Source organism: Papaver somniferum, chromosome 6 (genome assembly GCF_003573695.1).
Source record: "Papaver somniferum cultivar HN1 chromosome 6, ASM357369v1, whole genome shotgun sequence".
NCBI classification, from domain to species: domain Eukaryota; kingdom Viridiplantae; phylum Streptophyta; class Magnoliopsida; order Ranunculales; family Papaveraceae; genus Papaver; species Papaver somniferum.
In genome coordinates this window covers 7,998,422-8,012,858 of record NC_039363.1, presented here as the reverse complement: position 1 = coordinate 8,012,858, position 14,437 = coordinate 7,998,422, and the positions used below count along the sequence as shown (strand labels likewise).

Sequence of the window (14,437 nt, the reverse complement as noted above, 5' to 3'; positions counted from 1 at the left end):
GTGGCCTGCTTGAAAAACTGAATCCGAAACCAAAGGACTTCTTAAGTTGTTACCAGAACAAGCGGATATCACTCTTCTCATATTCGTGACGTCTCACATTATTTCAATGAATGTTTGGTTAGCGAAAATATCCAAGATCGAAAAGACAACTTAAGAATCCTCGTTACCATTTTCTGACAGGAAGCACACTAATCTTGATCGAATATGTTAGATCTCCCCTGCCCCCTCCTAACATTTACATGGAATGTAGTTGAGCAACAATATTAGTAGAAAAGGTGTCATGCACGTAATTGTAGAAGAAGATAAAATGTTCAAAACACTATATAATAGATTTGTTTGCTCAACTATAGTAACACGAAAATCGTTGTAAAATGTGTGGGTTGTCATTATGTGGAGACAGTTATGTGGAGCTGAATATGAGCCATTTTACAGCGTCCCTATATCTTTAGAAGCTGTGTACTACCAAAAGGCTCTAATTACAGCTAAGTCATTGTACATTAGTTTCACAACTCTTTTTTCCTCTACCCTTATACAACTGCATTGCTCAATAGATTATTCTTTAAAACTATGCTCGTTATCTTCTTTGTAATCATAAGGATGGCTGTTTTTATAATTTAAAAGTTTGTAGAGCTCAAGATTGGTTTAAGCAGTACCCTGTGAATATAATTATGGTCTTAGAAAAAGTGGGGGCAAATGCATTGGATATTGTATGGGTATAGGGTTCCTTGTTATACCCAATTATGTTAGTAGGTGAAATTTTAACCACAGTGTCTCGTCTGCCAAGCCGTTTGTGCTCTTTTCCCCTGATTTTTTAATTTGTCAAACAGTAAAAGTAGGGTTTTGAGTGAGCCTTCTGCAGTTGGGAACAAATAAATAACTGCTTTCATATCTTTGAATTTGTGAATTGAAGATAGGAAAAGGTAGGTTTCTGCAAACTGCAGTATTAGGTGGAACAATAGCATTTAAAAGGGTGGGGTTATCTTTGACTTTTGCTTGTTTTTTCATTTACCTTTACTGCACATAAGTCACGACTTTTCAATTCATAGCTTATATCTTCGAGCCTTTGTACAATTTGATTGGTGGTATTAGGTTTGAGATACGATACCTTTTATTGGACATCCTTGTTTATGATTTAGCATCTTCAATCCTAACTTAGCATAGAAGTGGGGATTATCTTAAACTCTAGGCCTGTGTGTTTAGAATTCACAAGCACTCGTAAATTAGCTAATTCTAAATTGATTAGCCAGCTTTCATTTGTCTATTGTTTTTCCTAAAGAAGCATGTTTGCAGTCCCCTTTTAAGGTTTTTATTTGTTTTCTCCTCATGTGTGATGTTTGACCAGTAAAACTCCCCATGTGATGTGTGGGAACTTTGTGACAAGTCAAGTCCTCGTCAGTAATGTTGAAGTGGTTGTGTTCTTAAAGGTGCAATAGTCTTGAATAAGATTGGATTTTTTCCCCATAGTACCAGTGTGTTACAGATATTTGAGGAGCCAAATTGAAGAGGAGGTAAGGACCAAACACAAACAAACGAGGGTTGTTTTTACTGGTTTTTATGGAGAGTTAGCTAAAATGATGTGGTCTTTATCTGAAGCCCTTAATGGTCTGACTTAGTTACCGGTACAGTAGGTTGTTTGCTTGTGCATGAATGGATTTTAATAGGAAGTGGTTGCGATTCATGAATAGATTTTAATAAAGTTGAAGGCACATTAAACGTCTCAGTTATTTTGGGGCAAACTGTTTCATGGTACAATGAGTTTATATCTGGGGTTCAAAATAATGAGAAAGTTGTATATCTCTGTAGCTTAATCTCACTGGACTGTTCACACTCAAAGGTGAATGTACTAAATTATCATATTTTTCTTTTATTGGGGTTATCTTGTTTCCGGGCACGATGTTGTGCGATGTTCATATTTAGTTCTCTAGTTTAGTGGTTGGTTTTCAAATTATCGAAGCTATAGTTTGTTAATTAATTGGTACTCTTTATTTGTCCAGTTTAGTGTGTTGCTGGGGTTATGTAAACACGTCAATGACAATAGCTGTACAGAAACACTAAGAGTGTGTTTGTTTTCTCGGGACCCGATTCATCTGAATCTGACCTATCCGGATATGTCTGAAATCTGAATATGACTTATCCGGATATGTCTGAAATCACCGGATTCATCTGGATCTGACTCAATATGTTTATTTTTTTAAGTTAGATCTGACTCATCTGATTCAAGTATATGAGTCAGTGGTTTGTTCATGAGTCGTGAGTATTTTATTACCTGATTCAAATGGGTCCGAGTTAGGGGGTTAAGTCAGACTTAGATCGCGGGTCAGATTTAACTTAAAATGAAATACAAACGGTCTGATATCTGACTCAGGCGGAGTCAGGGACCGAGTCAGATCCAGATCCCGAATTAGCGAAAAACAAACACACTTGTTTGCATCTGACTCGCGATTTGAGTACTCTTCATGAGTCAGATGTTAGACTGTTTTTTAATTTTGAATAAGATCTGACTTGGCCTCTGATTCAGACCTAACTTGTGACTGGGACCCGTTCGAGTCAGGTATGGAAATACCCCCGACTCGTGAGACCAAGCGATGTTGAGTCAGATTTGACCTTAACAAACCAATATATTGTGTCAGATCTAGATGAGTCAGGTCATTTCAGTATCCAGATGACTCAGCTAATGTGCAAACAAACGAGGTGTAAATGAGATAAACCGAGTCCCTCAAAACCTAAAACTGAAGTACCAGATTGGACGAAGGCTAGTACGCATGTGGTCAAGGGCTAGTACGCCAATACAATGTTACATTTATCCTTTTATTCAGGTGAGTCGAGTATGAAAATCTTACTTTGTTGGATCTTCCCGTCTTCCCAATCAATCTGGATAAAGATCTCGAAAAAAATTATGGCTATATGATGCGGTGGGGTACTACAAGAATTCCTTCCCATTCCGGCCGCATAACTGATTGGCGCTGAGGGAATAATTTTTTTTCTTTCTTTGCAACTCTTTCTTAATTTGCAATTCTCACTCGAGCAGCCCTTTTGGACAGCTGAAGTTGGAATGCTCAAAACCAAACAGCGGTTCCTGTATGGATGTTAACAGATCAAGGGAGGAAAAAGGGAATAGGATTTAAACTTGCTGTTGTTGACATTAGGCCTAGACAAATTCTGGCAGTCTCGTCTTGTCACTAGAAAACTGCAAATTGTACCACACGAATCATTAAAGCAAATTCATTTCGCTGATTTTCAACTGCATTATCGTCTTGTTATTATAAATCCGAAGGAATAAGCTTCTTCTAATAACCACCAAAACTAAGTCTTCTTTTCTCTCCCTCACACACTCTCCCTGGGTATCACTCTCATTTTCTATGGAGTCTCTATTATCATCACCATTCTTAAGTTTTTTATCAGAAATATGGCCGGAGATTTTGATATCTGTACTATCATTTTTCATCATCAGATGGTATCCAAAATACAAACAGTTCAACTCGTTTGCTCAACACTGGCCAGTTCTTGGTAAACTTCCTCAACTTCTAAAGAATGCTGATCGTGTTAATGAGGTTCTCGTAGATACTTTCACCACTTATGGTTGTTCATTCAAGCTCAAAGGTCCTTCTTTTACTCAAATCAACTATATGGTTACTTGTCACCCTCGAAACATCGAGTACATCCTCAAAACAAACTTTCCAAACTTCCCCAAAGGTCAAGATTTTAAGGAAATGTTGGATATTTTTGGAGATGGGATTTTCACTTCTGATTATGATGCTTGGCTTCAACAGAGAAAAACGATGCATAGTCGGTTTGCTTCCAAAGATCTTCGTAGTTTTGTCGCTAAGACAAACAAGTTAGAAATAGAAGCTGCATTGCTTCCATTGTTGCTTTCCCTGTCTGAAACTCAGTCTGTTTTCGATTTACAAAGCGCATTTATAAGGTTAACTTTTGATACAAGCTTTACCATGACCTTTGGTAAGAGTCCTAAGTATCTTATCGAAGGTTTTCCATGCGACGAGCTTGCGGAAGCCATTGAACTTGCTACTGAAACTATGTTTTATCGACATGTTGTTCCTAGCTTTTGGTGGAAGACGATGCGGTTCTTACGAGTTGGAAAAGAGAAAGAAAATGCAAAAGCCAGAAGAGTCATAGATCATGAAATAGGTGAGTTGATTTCTCAAAAGAGAGAAGAAATTTCAATGAAGCCTGATCAGAATCAAGCTGCTCGTTTCCAGCCTGACAAAGGAGTTATATCTACTTACATGAAAGATATGGATTGTTCACAAGCAGGGTTTTCTAAGAGTAATCACAAGTTCTTGAGAGATACAGCCTTGCTTATACTTTTTGCTTCTTCTGATACAAGTGCTTCTGGTTTGACATGGTTCTTCTGGTCCATTAGTAACCACCCTGGAGTTGAAACAAAGCTCTTGGAAGAACTAAGAACTGTAGTTCACTCTAAGAAGAAAAATGTCAGTGATGATATTTTGAAGAGGGAGGAAGAAACCGGGCTTTACGTATTCGATCCAGAAGACTTGAAAGAGTTGGTTTATTTGCATGCATGTCTGATTGAATCATTACGATTATATCCACCGGGTTATATTAACCATAGAAGTGTTGTGGAGAATGATGTTCTTCCTGACGGAGTCAGGGTCAGAAAAGGCACGAAATGTATACTTTCAATATATGCAGTTGCAAGAATGGAATGGATATGGGGTAAAGGCTGCAAAGAGTATAGACCAGAAAGGTGGATCGATAATGAAGGTAAGTTCAAGACTGAACTCATGTCAAATTTTTTTATCTTCAATGTTGGGCCAAGGACTTGTTTGGGCAAAGAGATTGCTTTTAGTTTGATGAAGTCTGTTATTGCTTCCATTCTGTACAATTTTCATGTTGAGATTGTTGAAGCTCAACCTGATTGCTTGAAGCAGTCCATTGTTTTGCTCATGAAGAATGGGTTGAATGTTAAAGTAAGAAGAAGAGGTGTGGTGTAGTCAAGGGAGTAGAAAGCAAGTTTAATTACAAGTGTTGTTTAGTTAATTAATTAATGGAGGAAAGAAAGAAAATTTTAATTACTACTTTTTGTTTTTCAAACTTTTTGATAGATGAGAGATGGAAAGATATCATTGCAAGTTTGTAACTTACTTGTTGTTGTTGTTCAAGTTTTTATGTTAAATCAATGAAGTTGTACTTTGCTCTACTTGTACTTGGCTCTATATTTATTTTTGTTCCAAGAGTAATTGGAGACCCACAGAGCTTTCCACGAGTTAAGGATTCGAGCTTCATTTTGGGATGATCCTACCACTTGGAGAGTGATAGCCGCGGTGGCCGGTCTCAATCTGAAAAATAGGTTGTCGGTGTAGGTTGCAGTGTAAGACTCGATACATTGCCCGTTTTATTAAGCTACCATGGGGAATTCGACAAGACCCCGGTTACTTGTTTGAAGGGTCGGATGTAAAAGAAAAGTGCCATAGTTTTTGACTCTTTGTTCTAACTTCTTAAGTGCATATCGTTTTTATGGGTGTAATAGTGATGCGTTGCTAGGACAACGAAGCTGTGCTGGCGTGGGTGATAAGAGAGTTTACTCAAATGGAGATGGAGAACTATTGAACTACGGATATTCATGTGCTGTCACGATTCTCATTAAGAGCATTACTATTACTACTGACTCATTTAATGGTTGGAAGTTGGAACATTTACTCTATAGCTACCTCTCGTTGCAGTACACCGCAGCACATCAGAGATTGTACATGTCCTAGAAGACCAGCAATTATCAAAGAAGGTTATAAATAGACTATAAACAGGGATACCACAAGTTTAGACATATAACAAGGTCTAGGCTTAATAAGCCAAACAAGAGTTATTGTCCATTGAGGAAAGGGTCTTGTTAATTACTGTCCTCACCAAAAAAAAAAAAAAAGTGACAATGACCAATGTGACAAAATCTAGCTCAACTTTATATGCAAATCAAGAAAGTTACAAAATTCAGATTCAAAAAATAAATAAAAATACTCAAGCATATCATTGAATTTGGAAGGTCACGAATAGTGCGGTGTGTAACACGAACGCAAATCAGGAGGAAATCAAAATGCCTCTGAGTGACCATAGATTTCTCAAAATTCAGGTAATAAATCAAGAAACTCCGGCCACCACCGTCCGAAGGGTGACGCTTCTCCTGTTCGTAATGAACGCGAAATGACAAAACGTTCTAGTCTTCTTCTACCATTAGGATTGTGCCACAAACTTCAACAAAAAGAAATTGCTTGTAGAGCTCAAGACAAACTATGAAGTACTGTGGGCCGAGAACATATTGATTGATACTTGAAATGGGCTTACTTCTTAATTGTTCCAATACACACACGTTGATGGAATGTAGTAAACTAATGATTTGCACCCTTAATTAAAGAGTGATTATGGCATTATTTGCTGAGAACTTGTCAATTTTTATTAACTGGGAATTAGGTCGCCTGCCAGGAATCAGGCTATCTCATGATCGTAACAATAAGTTTCTCGCTTTTCAATTTGATAAAGGTCAATTCAGCAGACAAAAAATCTTATTAAGAACCAAAGTTGTCATTACATGGCATGTTATGTTATGTAACCTCAAGTCTGTTAAGATTGTCGACGCTCAAGGACTTGTTGTTATTGAGCACATGCTATTAGAACTTTTGCCGAAGAAATCTGTGGCCATAGAGCAAGTGGTTATTGAAAGCTGTACACCTGAGCAATGCCGTGAGCCAAACACAGATCTCAGAAAGAGACGCATGAAGAAATTCAGTGAAAAGCTATTAAAACTCCAAAGACCAAGAGCAGTTGCACCTATCTGAGTCCAGTATAATAACTATATCTGAAGGATGGTAATTATAGCTTTTTACTACCTATCTGAAAGTTTTCTTCACATTTTAAGTAGTTTTATTTCTTTTTTGGTTGATATCCAAATTAAGAACTACTAGCAGTACTTTAACTTCCTGGCTTGATTGGGATATACCCCGATTAGTTGGGATATATCCAATTTTAAGTGGACTCTTTTTAAGGGCTAAGGGGGAGTCCTAATGGGCGAAGTTACAATACTATCCTTTCCCTTTATAATTCTATTACCCTAATCAGTTTTTTTATTTTCATTTCATCTTCCTTCTTCTCTTCTTCTTCTCCACCACAACCATACCGACCTCCCCCACCACCACCATCAAAACTCGACGATTAAATCGAGTGGATGGTCGATTCAAAAATTCCGATTAATCTTTAAAAATGGAACCACCACGGCGGAAGGGAACTCGTATGAAAGAAGCTAATAGAAAACCCAATGAATACAACCCTGGATTTGCAAAATTAGTTCAACAAAAAGAGAAGAAAAAAAAACGGTTGAAGAAGAAGAATTCGTAGCCACTGAAAAAGGATAAATGGTGCGATTAAGAAAGTAAGGGCCTACTTAAACTCACTCCAGTACTTCAATTTCATGTTTGCATGTCAAATTAGGTCAGAAAAATCGAATGTTTGAATTTGCAGTTATTTAGCCGGCAAGGTGTTTGTTCCACGACCTTGCCGACCTTTCATGTTTAGGGTTTCACCAGCAAGCTCTTAGGTTGAAGATCTTTACGGATGTTTAGTATCTGTAACTGATTTTACAGGGTCGGCAAGTTATTCAACTTAGGAGCTTGGCGGCGGTAGTTTTTTTTTTTTCATCGTTGGTGGGTTATAAGTCAAATACCACGCCGACTGTAGTTGAAAAGTTTAAGCATCTTCTGATGCCTTAAATTTTGAAAGTCGGAATGGTATGTAAATATCACATTACCGGCGTTATGTTAGCCCGGTGTTGTTTTTATTATAAAGCCTGCCGACTATTGATGTTGAAAACCCCGTGTTCTTAGTTGTTAAAAGCCGGCAGGTTATTGGAATAAAACCCTGCCGATTGTGCTTTAGCCGGCATATTGTTTGATATCGACCCTTCCGACCTTTGTCCGACGCATTGGTTTTATATGTCGACCTTGCCGACTTATAATTTTCTTCTTAAATGTTCTTGTTCAGGTTGCAAAAGGCAAAGAAGAAAGCTCTGAAAGCTCTTAGTCCTCCTTCAAGACCTCATCTTGTTGGTGAAAAACTCTTGACTTCAACACATAGAAGGGCATACGTTGTGCCGGGAACGCTCAAAATCCGTGTACCGAATGCCACGTAGTAACAGCCTAGGGCCGTTACGAATTATTTGTAACAACATGGTCGTAATAGGCTCAAGCCGTTACAACGTGGCATATTAGTAACGTACTCTAACCGTTACTACGTGGCAAGTTGAAACAGCATGAAGCCGTTACGAACTTTTTTCGTAACATCAAAAAAATTACTGCTAGTCAACATTGACCTGGTCAAAATTGACCAGGTCAATGCCGACTGGCAGTTCATTTTCTGCCGGAAACAAGCCGGAATTCTAAATTCAATGCCTGTATACATTCATCATCCACACTCAACAACAATTTCTTCAATATATTCATATCACTTTCATTCTGTTCAGATTTATATTACGAAAGAACTGAACAGTTAGATAAACTACAAAAGAACTAAAATTTCTCAAGTACCAAACTTTTTTTTTTTTTGTTAAGTATCAAATTTCTAAGGGAACACATGGAAGGTTCCAAACACATAGAAACTTACTAACCGCCTACAATACTTGAATACATGGAACTTACAAATCTTATCTGCTTTGTTCTCCACCCTTTCTGATGATTCAAATAAACGCAACTAAGCTTTATACCCTTTGCAGGCTTGGTTTGTTGAAAGCTTGAGCATCAGAAAACTCGATGTAGGCAATCCTGCAAAATACAACATGCAGCATTATTATGACAAGTAAACTGGAAGAAATAACGTTCAAAAAACGCAGTTCACGTAAATGCAAACAACCAATAAATACGTGGATGTAACACCAATTTGTTCTGTTTCTTAGAAGTTGGTAGTAAGGTATACTTAGAGCAGAAGACATACTAGAAGGGAGAAGTTATTGCTGCAGGGAAGTAAGAGAAGTACTTACCATGTAATATAGCAGGTACACATGTTGATGCAAACCCCCTCGCAAGTATAAACTGAAGGTCAAAACCACATATTATAAGCAATCTCTAGGTTAACTTGAAACAAATATGAACTTCTCCGTGCTCACAGTAGCACTACCTGATATCTCTAGTGAGAACAACATTTCCGATTGTCTTCCTATTTCTTTAAGCTCCAAAACACCTGTATCCACTCCAACTGCTTCTGAAAGGATTTAGAAGCATACATTAGATGCATTACAAATAAATACAGTTCAGAAGGAGACAAGTATTCAGTATACCCTGCTTCATAAATTCCATTAAGCCAAGGTAGTAAAAAGTAGTTGGAGTGGTTAAATTTCCAAAAGCATATGTAGTACATGAGAAAGAGAACTTGGAACCAATTGCTAAAGGAAATAGTTTACGTAAGTAAATAAGTTTAGCATCTTTACTTGAAATAGATGGAAACATCCTCCCAGTTAATGTACTTTCAGCGGGAAAAGTCCATAAGCTTCATAAGTTGGTACTATCTTTGGTCCCGCAACCTACCAAAGATAATAAGCTCTCTCACCAGAACTGAGTACACAATTGTAAGAAACAGAAAATCAATCAAGTATTTAAGTGAAGAAAACTTAACTTGTAATCGAGAAGGTTCACAAAGGCTGATGCCAAGCCCACTGCAGTTCACTTCCCACCAAATTTACTAAGTTCATTGAAACTTCCTACATAGAAACTTACAAAGTTCATAGAAACTACCTACATTGAAACTTACAGAAATTGCCAAGGGATTCTCCAACCTTTCTGATCTCATAACAGAGCATCATTCAATTAACCTGCAAACCGAACAATGACAAACAATGGTTATATACTATAAGGGAATGCACTCAAACATCATTCAGCTAGCTAGTTATAGTACTAATTATCCATGTTTCAAACGCTCTACCCAATAATAGTAAAATTTTCGTAAAAATAGAAGTAGGTTCATCTGATTAGTTAAAGAATTAAAACTAGTCCCACCAAAGCCTTCCAAATGGCCTGAAATACAAGCACCCATGTAAAATTAGGTATCACTTTAGTATTCTGTTATAAACATATTGAGATGTCCCCATCAGTTTCAAAACCAACAATATGGAATTTAAGCGAATTACAAGCAGAGAAACCAGCTTTACCTCTTGTCCATCAGGGCCAACTTCTTTGACTTCACGTGTGAGGGAATCAAGAATGGTATCAGGATCAGCCACGATCAACTTGAATGCCTAGTAAACAATAAAATATCAAAATAAACTACACCAAATCTATATAAACTCCTGGATATATTGCATTGATACATGAGTCGAAATATAAAGAGATGCAATTCTAAGTAGCCTGACAAGTGACAATCGTAGAGACAGTTTCGCATTCCTCAAACAAAAAATTCATACTGCAAGGAGCTCAACTTCTAGTGTACTTTGAGATTTGCCAATTCAGCAATTGAAAGAGTAAAAGCTACAGCAGAAATAGTGCTATAGTCTATAGAAACATACCTCATCACCAGGTAGTGTACTAGCACCAGTAATCGTAATGTCCTACTTCTTTCCAGTACCCTTGTCATTAGCGGCAACAGACAAAATACCATCTGCATCAATGTCAAACTTGACTTCAATCTGAGGGGCACCGCGTGGGGCTGGAGGAACACCATCTAGACGGAAGCTTCTGAGTGACCTATTGTCTCTCAGAAACTCTCTTTCACCTTGTAGTACATTTATGTCAACACTTGTCTGTCCATCTGAAGCTGTAGAGAACACCTCTGATTTTGAAGTTGCAATGTGCTATTTCTCGGGATGATCTTGGTCATCACCTATTGTCTCTCAGAAACTCTCTTTCACCTTGTAGTACATTTATGTCAACACTTGTCTGTCCATCTGAAGCTGTAGAGAACACCTCTGATTTTGAAGTTGCAATGTGCTATTTCTCGGGATGATCTTGGTCATCACACCTCCCAATGTTTCCAGTCCAAGAGAATGGTGAGACATCCAGGAGAATAATGTCACTCACATCCCCAGAAAAAACACTAGCCTGGTTCAAAAAATCAAGAAACAGTTAAGTATCCCAGTATTCGTGGATTTATGTTGTCACTCTCATGAGTATATATCAACTACGACAAGAAAAAATTTAAAACTAACCTGAACTGCAGCACCAAGAGTAACAACTTCATCAGGATTCACTGTAACATTTGGGTCTTTACCAGTCAATGATTTAACAAGCTCCTGGAAAGCTGGGATACGTGTGGATCCACAAACAAGGATCACCTCATCCAAGTCTTTGAAACTGAGCTTTGCATCTTTCAAAGAGTTCTGAACTAGAACTTTCAGTCTAAGAAAGTTGTTTCCAAGAGAAGACAGGAGTTAGAGCTACAAAAGTCTCACAGCCAGATGTGTCAAAATACTGCTGGTGATGAATAAAGGAGATTACATACCGATCAAGAAGGTCTGAGCACAACTCCTCGAACTTGGCCCTTGTAAGAGTGGTCTCGATGTGCTTGGGACCATCAGCTGTTGCAAAGCAGAACGGGTACACAACAATAAGCTTACACATGTAAATGAAAGCCTGCACCAACCTTGTCGAAGTTATCACCTCCTAAACGAGTATCTCCAGAGGTAGATAACACCTCAAATACTCCACCACCAACTTCGAGAACTACAACAAAGGCAGAGAAGCGTATTCAATATAAGCTTGTTTAAAACACTGATGCTCAATAAAAACTTGGAGTCTGACTCTCAATCCTTTGAACATTCAGCAACACCTCAAAAGCATCAATACACTTAAACCACAGATAACTGCTCATCAAAGTGTCCATTTTAACATCTAACTAGCCTGTTTCTAAATTAGGCATCTTCAAAAAGCCTGAAAACTGAAAAGACTACAACTAAAACAATATTTGGTAATACATGCACTCATATGACACAATGAATTGCACAAAAATAAACTTCAAAATTCGAATGAAGTATCTGAAACATCAAAGGTACCACCACCAAGATCGAACACTAGAATTGTTTCATTGTTTTTCTTCTCAAACCCATAGGCCAATGAAGCAGAAGTTGGCTCGTTGATGATACGAAGAACCTCTAAACCAACAATTCTTCCAGCATCCTTTGTTGCTGTCCTTTGAGAGTCATTGAAGTAGGCAGGTACTGTAACAACAACAACTTTTGTAACTTTGTCATTCAAAAACTTTGATGCATCATCCAAGTTTTCTAAAGACCTGTAAGCAAAAAGATGTAAGCACTATTTCATCAAAATGCAAAACCAAAAAGAACAGAACACTAAGATAGTAACAATACCTTAGAGAGTGTGAAGCTTTCCCCTGTGTTTCACTCTAATTTTTCCAATACTTTGACAAGCCTCTACAGAACCAATAATAATCACCCAATTAATCAATTAATAAACGAGTAAAAATCAAAGAATTCTGGAGAATTACAGAGCTGAAACCTGGATTCTCCAAAATATGACCATCAATATAAATCTGAACATGAACCAATCCTTACAATTTCCTTGTCTTTCAACATCCAAAATAACCCTTTGAAATTCAAACAACATCATAAAAACAAATCTAAAATAAAAATTGATCAAACAAACACTAAATGATACAGATTAGAGAGTTAGGGTTTTGGAACCTGAGCTTGACAAGCGCCTTCGTCAAATTTTGGTAACAAATAATTCGGATGTGACTGAAGAAGGTAAGATAGCTCGACGTCATAATCAATTAGATCTGCAAAACTGTATGTAGAAATAAAATCTTAATAGATGAATTCCTTATTCAATTTCCTACGAATCAATTATCAAATTAAAAGAAACCCTAATTATAGCACCAGGTTACCTTTTTAGCGGATTCTGGATCCACCACTCGAATCAGTATCACTGCCAACAACTATTCTTCGATCAATTCCTTTTGCTCTCGATCACTAAACATTCATCTTGCCTCTCAAATCACATAGAAGAAAAAGAAGATAAAACAGAAAACGAGTTGAGAATGAAAACCGATATCTTCTAGGTTGGAAGAACACAGAGACCTACAAGGAAAAATCAAGAAAAGAAAACGAAACTGAATCGAAGGATGTTTTTCTGGGTTGGGTAGAGAGAATGAGAGAGAGCAATAGAGAGTAATAGGGACGATGAGGCGGAGAAAAAGAGATAAGATGTAGTAATGTAGAGTGGGAATGAAATCTAGGGTTTTATGATTGAGATGCATCTCGAGAATAGAATGAAGGGTGGAGATATTATCTTAGGTATACACGGTGTAGATGAAAGGCTAGAAAGCGCGCATGTGAATGGCACACGCACATACTCAGGTGTTACGACCCATGTGTGACCAAGCGTGCGATTGGCACGCCTATCAAAAATTTAGTAACGGCTGATATCTGTTACGTATTTCTGAAAATTTCGTAACGACCAAGCCTATTACAACTTTTCGTAACGGCCATTTGTAACAGAAATTTCGTAACGGCAACTAAACCGTTACGAATCCGGGAATTTGGTGTAGTGGTTGTGGCCTGCGGTGGAGAGTTCGAATATTGCGTATGACAAAGTTAACGTATCTGCATTTTGTGAGAGGTTCTACGGAGAGGCTGATACTATGTTATTCCCATTCGGTGAGATGGAGATAACTCCCGATGATGCTCATCAAATTCTAGGTCTCGAGGTTGAGGGAAAAGCAGTCAGTGACGGGTTCGATAGTAAAATTTCTTGGGAGAAGATCTTTGGATTGACTAGAGGTTTGTTCGGTTGGATTCAGGTTCGGACAGAGTCTGTACTTGAGGTGAAGGATGGTCATCTAGCCAAGAAGTTTAATCCGAGGAAGTTGAAGGCTGCATTATCTGGGACCAAGAAAATCTTTGATGAGGAAGGAAGGGTAGAATTGGTGCGAATCAATGCTACCACAACAGGTTATTTACTATACGTCCTGGCAAATGTATCTTCCCCGACAGTTCCGGAAGCTCGGTCTACGCCAGGTATGTTCAACTATTGGATCACTTAGATCAGATGCATGAGTATTCTTGGGGTACTGCGGTGATCTCCTTCTTAAACAATAAGTTGACAAAGGCAAGGGCACTCACTACGGAAGTCAACGGAAATATATGTCTCTTCCAGGTAATTTTATTGTGTAAATCGTTTATATTCGGAAAATGATTGTAAGATAAGATCCTTACTAAACTTTGTGTTTGCATAGGTTTGGATATATGAGCACTTCCCTTCTTTGGTGAAAGCCAACTCCTACATCAAAGTAAATGAGAATGTAGTGATTAATAGGCCAAGAGGACAGAGATACAGTTTTAAGGGTGGTCAAGATAAGGAAATGCCGCAACAACTTATCAAACTCCGAATCGCCATTAACAATTTTACTGTGGATGAGGTAACATTTGATCCGTATCGAGATGCTAGAAATAAAGGTTTAATACAAAGGAGAGATG

The 14,437-nt window shown here is 37.9% G+C and overlaps 2 long non-coding RNA genes across 7 annotated transcripts; both read right to left on the bottom strand.

The window, feature by feature from the left end:
• Positions 1-8,415: 8,415 nt before the first annotated feature.
• On the bottom strand, positions 8,416-11,287 carry LOC113286849. 5 transcript variants are annotated; one of them, XR_003329539.1, is made up of 9 exons: positions 11,153-11,287; positions 10,964-11,045; positions 10,514-10,827; positions 10,160-10,246; positions 9,751-9,823; positions 9,443-9,566; positions 9,133-9,216; positions 8,996-9,047; positions 8,416-8,780 (listed from the first exon to the last, which is right to left on the bottom strand). It is a non-coding gene; the product is annotated as an uncharacterized LOC113286849 (long non-coding RNA). The 5 variants fall into 5 exon arrangements; XR_003329538.1 differs by having other exon boundaries at positions 9,443-9,677; positions 10,514-11,045; XR_003329536.1 differs by having other exon boundaries at positions 10,514-11,045.
• A 292-nt stretch (positions 11,288-11,579) lies between these two features.
• LOC113286850 lies at positions 11,580-13,125 on the bottom strand. Of its 2 annotated transcripts, XR_003329541.1 has the most exons (5): positions 12,847-13,125; positions 12,644-12,746; positions 12,459-12,546; positions 12,311-12,373; positions 11,580-12,231 (listed from the first exon to the last, which is right to left on the bottom strand). It is a non-coding gene; the product is annotated as an uncharacterized LOC113286850 (long non-coding RNA). The 2 variants fall into 2 exon arrangements; XR_003329542.1 differs by lacking the exon at positions 12,459-12,546.
• Positions 13,126-14,437: the final 1,312 nt, after the last annotated feature.